The 6,500-nt window shown below is 48.4% G+C and overlaps 1 pseudogene; it reads right to left on the bottom strand.

The window, feature by feature from the left end:
- Positions 1 to 235: 235 nt before the first annotated feature.
- Positions 236 to 5,206, bottom strand: LOC102013096 (annotated as a pseudogene).
- Between the last annotated feature and the right edge of the window lie 1,294 nt (positions 5,207 to 6,500).

Here is a 6,500-nt window from a genome sequence, read left to right as displayed (position 1 = left end):
AGAACTAATGTTAAAACAGAAACACCTAACCTGCTGGAAAATAAAACAGGTGAAACTCTTACAGTCATAGCTGTAGGCAGGGACTTCCTGAAGTGAACACTGCTTGCACAGGAAATAGTACTGAGAATCAACAAATGGGATCATATATATATGTACATATTTTTTTTAAAGAGTGAGTGGACTTATGCCTATCTCTACCATGTTTTCTTTTCCTCACTCAAGAAATGTCTGATTTTAGAAAATCATGCCTTCACTAAACATACTTCATACTTGATTCTTTTTTAACTCAGTATTCTGAAGTTGGTGAGCTCTCTCAAAGTGTTTAGAGACACAAACATGAAAAGGTTAAAGGCACAAGAAAAGGGAAATGAATGCTACATATAAATCTCATTTTTCAAGTCTTCTAAGTTACTTGAGTCCAAATCCTTCTCAATCTGAAATTCCAATAATCAATTTCTGTTTCAGATCTTTTTTGCTCTTTAGTGGGGGAGAAGGCAAAGTCAACTGAAGCAGGTGTGGGCCACAGGTAACCAGTTAGTGGAAGTTTCATTCTTTGAGATTTTAAAGTTCGAATCAACCATCCCTCCTACAGGTATTCTGTCACTTCCTGCATAAAATGTAGCAACTTCTTTTGAAGATCAAGGGGAAATCCAAGCATAATATCTCAAAAATATCCTTCAGTTAGGTCTGTTTTCCCATAGCCATGTATCTGAGTACTCCTTTGCAGAGCATGCGTATCTAGTTCAGGACTTCCACAGACCAGAATTTTGGCCTCTTCTGGAAGAAGCAGCCTTCAAGCATTTGAAACCCACATACTATGAAATCTATAATAAAATGCAGCAAACTTCTTATAGATGGATTCATTGAGAAGGAAGACAGTATAAAGCTGTATATATATTTCCTATTTTGATTGGTAACTGGAATTTCATCATTTCCTGATTTTAAATCATGAGACTTAATTATTCCAACTTCTTCTTCAAAAACCTGCAATGTTGCCAGGCATGGTGGCACATGCCTGTAATCCCAGCACGCAGGAGGCTGAGGCAGGAGGATCGTTGTGAATTCGAGACCAGTTTGGGCTACAAAGTGAGCTCAAGGCCAGCCTGAACTGCATAGCAAGACCTTGTCTCAAAAAGACAAAAACAAAACAAAACAAAAAAAAACCCTGGAATGTCGAATAGAAGTCTTCTTCAACATTGCTGTCATATTATAAGAGTTCACTTAATCCATGGGCCAGTTTGGGCATAATTTGACATAAGTCATCATTGGTAACACTGCAGATGCCTACTGATGTATTTTGATCGCTGGGAACAATGGGAGGCTCAACAGTTTCTTGTAACAGCAGGGAGGGAAAGGAATACCCAAGGTGATGCTGTTATAAAGAGCTAGTCCAGTAAGAATTCCAACCAATCAGAATTCAGAATAGTTACACTGACAGCTGCTCAACCAATGGCAGTGTGAGTCCTTATGATACGTGCACGTGCCATAATCTGGATGAGAAATTTGGCAAATTAGAACCGTTCTTCAGTCAAGCCACCCATATCCAAACCAGCTTCCCAACAAACAGAACTTTCAACTTCTTTTTCAAATCTGCTCTTTTCCAGGCTAACTCTGCAAGTGACTTGCTAACCAGATATGTCCACCTTGCTGTTGTATTTAGAAATAACATATTTCATATCATCAAGTCTTTGTCTTTAAGATACTTTATCCACCAGACTTTGCCTTGTGCTGTTTATCATCTCTTGTTCTGAGTCTCTCTGAATAATGATTTTTTTTTTTTTTTGCAGCTATAGAAGTAAGGAATGGATACTGACAGAAGGAAAGCCTGTGAGAGTTTCCACAGCTCTGCCATGTGTGCTATTCTTCCATAAGGTCAATGTGATCCAATGAAGAATAATAGAAATCAGTACAAGGAAAAAGGGGATGGTGAATCAAATTGTTTGCAGTATTTTTGGGGTGGGGGTACTGGAAATTGAACCCAGGGCCTTGTGCTCACCAAGCAGGTGCTGTGCCACTGAGCTATATCCCCAGCCCTTGTTTGCAATATTAAGTAAAGCAAACACTTTAGCTATTTTGTATTGGTTTGGGGTACTTGGTTTGAGCATTGCTTCCTGGCTCCAGTGCAGATCCCTCAGCCTGTTAGCACAGATCCTTCATCCCACTGGCACAGACTTCCTAGATTCCACCACTGACCTTTGGGCCTTCCCAGCACAGATCCCTGAAACAGGCCTGCATGAGATATTGTTATGGGCTCTGGGCCTCCAGTTGGATTCATGGGAGGCATTGTTATGGGCTCTAAGTCTTCAGCTGGACTCATGCAGGACATTATCATGGGATCCAGGCCCTCAGCTGAATTCTTGGTCTATAGTGTGTGGACAGATTTCCTGCACTCCCTTGTATATGATTCTTTGGGTAACTATTATAAATAATCTTATAACATGTGTCCTGTATTATATTGTTCCCTTGCAATATCCCCCAAACCATAACAGATGCTGGTGGAATCCACCAGGAACATTTTGTTGTAGGTGGAAATTCTTCAGGTTTTGTGGGAAACCAGCATAAATTGCAGTAATCTGTCTACCAATTGCCTGAACCACTTCTGGGATCATTTCTTCAACCAGCAAACTAGGACACTGCGGTCAGCTTCCACTAAGGTAGCTGGCTGTCTGTCATAGCAAGTGAGCATAGATGACACCCATCGATGTGTTATTAAACTGAGGATTCTTTAAAAGTATAAAATGTGCTCTGAGATCATCATTTGTTCATGAGCCTCTCCATTCTCATATCAGCTTGTTAATGATTCCTTTTATACTGTTTTTTGAATGTCTTGAGGAATATTTAGTAAAGCTTCATATACAGCCCTACAACCTTAGCATTAATCACAGTCTTCAGTAGTTCAATGAGGCAGTGGCATCTCTCGAAAATCTTTCACAGTTTCAGGCTGAATGGGAAGGACAGGTTCTGGAAGGACTGGTGCCATCTTTTCCGATAATAATGCATCTCTAGAGATCTGCTGCTTTTGTCTAACATCAAGGCAAATTGGTGACAGGTCCCTTACGAACTCGATGTTAGGGAAAACAAGATGTGTAGATGAACTTCTGTTTTCAGCAGCTTCCTTCTTCTAGCTAACAGTTGAAAAAACTCTCAAAGTGGAAATGTGGCCTCTGGCTCCATTGCTGGCAGACATGACCGGCAGCAGCTTCTCGAAGCCCAGTTCCTTCGCTTGCCTCTCTTTGTGCCCGGCAGAAGGGGCAAGCAGTGAGAGCCCCAGTTGCCCTGGTGATGGTAACTTTTTGACAGAGGGAACCTTTGAAGGCAGACAGTCCTGTTCTGTTGTTTACCAGGAAAGTTACAGGTTTGCCCCCTGACTTTTGCAGTGGCCATGGGCTCTTGGGGGCCCAATCTGATAGAGCTTGGTCTGTCCTATTTGTCCAGGCCTGACAGGGCACAACTCACCTGTGAGGGCTGACAGTCCAGTCTTCCTTAGTCAAAATGTGGAACGTAGAAGGAATTGCTGACAGTCATCTCTGCGGGTGTTAGATGATGCCCTCTGACCAGGACAGCTGTGCCTCCGGGGGCTTCTGTGGGGAAATGCAGGCAAAGAACCGGAACTGGTTCAGTTTCCTGAAAGCAGACCAGTTGAGAGAGGGGAGTGAAGCTACAGGTGTTGGCAGCCGCTGCAGCAGCCAGAGAGGGTGCCAGGGTGTGATTCTCAGGAGAGTGGGCCTCTTTTTCCTTTTGTTTCTCTGCGATGCAGGGTGTGGTTTGGTCTCATTTTTAACTCCATAAAAGCCCCTTTTCCTGCAGTCAGGAACTGTGGGTTTTAACTAGTTATTTCCCATTCTGCCTCCCTATGGTGTATGTTGTGTACCCTCAAACAATGGTGCAACAGAGAAAGGGTGGGTGCCCCTGACAGAGACCATTCAGATGCCCACCTGACCACGCCCCCCAAGGGCACTTCAGCACCACTTAGCTAAGGAGGGTGGAGGCCTCCATTATCCACGTGTCGATCACCACGGAACCGCAGGTGAGGCCCATCAGTCACAGCCACCGGGCTTCCCAGTCTTGGGCACAGACAGAGCCACCTGTTGCTCATGCTGTCCATTCCACTCACTCACACATTCACTCAGCAGGCACTCAGAGCTTAGACATTCCAACCCCCCTTCCCCTGAGAGTGGCCTTAACTAACAAGGTGATTAAGCTCTTCTGCTCAAACTGAGCAGGACTGACAGACTAACTGGGGTGCCCCTGGGGGTCTTACCAGAATCAGGCAGGCAGGCAGATTTCATTCTCCTCCCTTTGGGGTCTGATGTGAGCCACTCAAGCAGGGAGCCAGGAATCCTCCTCCAGACCTCTGAGGAGACTTGAGAAATCTCAAGGGCACACCTTCCCGTCAGGACCTGGAGAAGTCCTTGCTACATCCACAAGGGCCACAACCATGACCAAAGAGGTCAGTACAGTCAATCTTCCCTGTTGATACAACGGCAAGTGGAAACACCAAAACAACAGCCGGGATGTGGAGGCAGATTTATTTATATCAACAGGCACTGATCAGGATCATTCTCAGAATACCAGGCCCCAGTCTCTGGCGGTCTAGGGCTTATATGGGATAAGCAAGCGGGAAGTACAGAGGCAGAATGGCTTGTCAACTGGGGATTGGTTTATACAATGTGCATCGCAGTGATCAGCCATTTCTAAGAGACAGGGGCAACCGGAACTGGAGCAGGAACTGTTACCTGGGCAACTAAGAAACTGACCTACACTGGCCGAAGGGGGAGGGCATTTTCTGCTACAACTCTGGCCTCCTTTTAGGCAGATTAGAACACAGGCTGAGGCACTCAGTTAGGGGGCCCCAAGGGACCAGAGGCGGCATGTGGAAATGACCATATATTGGTCTCCAAAGAACACACGGTGTGTACTAGCATTGGTCGATACTGGAGCTGAGTCAACGCTAATTTACAACACCCTGGACCACGTCATGGGACCTGCTGCATGTATGAGCGGTGCGAAGGTCGGTACCTCCCAGTCTCGAGAGCCCAGGAGACATTCGGTGTCCGCATTTGGCTCCATTCCCCTCTGATGTCTGTGCTTCCCTAGTTGTCGAATACATCCTGGGGGTGGACATGCTGATGATGCCCAGCGTGACACCACGCAGGGTGAATTCCACTTTCAAATCCACGCGAAGGAAGCAATAACCCGTGGACATCCACACCAGGCACCACCGACTCTCCCGCAGGCGACTCAGGGTGTGTGTGGAACACTGTCGGCTGCCTGGTGGCCATGAGGAAATAAGGCAACCGTCTTGAAATCGGGAGAAGCAGGGGTGATGCACCCCGCACAGCCCTTTCCACCCCCCAGCGTGGCCCACACGGAACCCTGACAGCACGCGGCAAATGACCGCGGATTCCCGGGAACTGAACAAAGCGACTCCTCCCTTGCACGAGGCAGTGCCTAATACTGCTGACCTGAGGGATCGTCTCACCTCGATGCTGGGCTGATACCATGACGTTGTGGATTTGGCCAGCGCCTTCTTCTCCACTGCTATCGCAGCTGGCCGTCAGGACCAGCGTGCCTTCACCTGGGAGGGCAGCCGATGGACCTTCCAGGTGTTGCCACAAGGCTATTTGCACAGCCCGACTTTACGTCGTGGCCTGGCGTCCCAGGACTTGGCCACCTGGACCAAGCCACACTTTGTGTCACTGTTTCATTCCATGGATGATACCACGTGAACCTCTGACTGCCCTACAGATTTGGAAGCTTCCACACACAGTGTGAAGGGAGCCTTGCTGGCCTGGGGGTGGGCCGCGAACAAGGACAAAATCCAGGGACCTGGCTCAGCTGTCAAATTCTTGGGTGTTATCTGGCCAGAGAAGGCTTGAGAGTAATCCCCGGTGCCATAACTGATAAGATCCAGGCAACCCCTGGCCCAGGACAGAACGCCGGTTACGCGTGTGTGGCCTGCTGGGTTTCTGGCGGACGTTTATCCGTACCTGGCTACCCTGCCGCACCCCTTATCCTGGACGACCAGAAAGGGTGCGGCCCGGGGCTGGTCAGAGGCAACAGAAGCTGCTTTTCAGCACTCAGAGAGGCCGCTGTGCGGGCGCAGGCCCTCAGGGCAGCGGACCTCGCCCCTGCTTTCCCTAACTGTGAGTGTGGGTGTGGTGGGTTTCGCTGCGGCCTATGGTGAAAACAGGGGAGGCCGAAGCCCCGGGCTGGGTTTGCTCGCAGTTACGGGAAGGAGCTGAACGCGGTGTTTCCCGCTGGAGAAGCAGTCGGCAGCAGCGTGTGCCACTTACACGCCCGTGAGGGGCACGGGGCAGAAGGCAGTGAACACAGCCTGAATACTCTATGGAGGGCGGGGTCCACACCCGACGTCACGGCCCGGCCCACCGTCACCGCGGCAGCGACCTCTGTGGGCTAGCCTGTCGTCTGCCAAACTGGCAACAGAGTTGGGACCTGTGATACACACAACACGAAGAACGCTGCAGAGATGACAGACT

This window comes from Chinchilla lanigera, unplaced genomic scaffold, assembly GCF_000276665.1.
Source record: "Chinchilla lanigera isolate Chin_1 unplaced genomic scaffold, ChiLan1.0 scaffold00092, whole genome shotgun sequence".
NCBI classification, from domain to species: Eukaryota; Metazoa; Chordata; class Mammalia; order Rodentia; family Chinchillidae; genus Chinchilla; species Chinchilla lanigera.
Note: the sequence above shows the minus strand (reverse complement) of the source record. Positions and strands in the feature narration are given on the sequence as shown.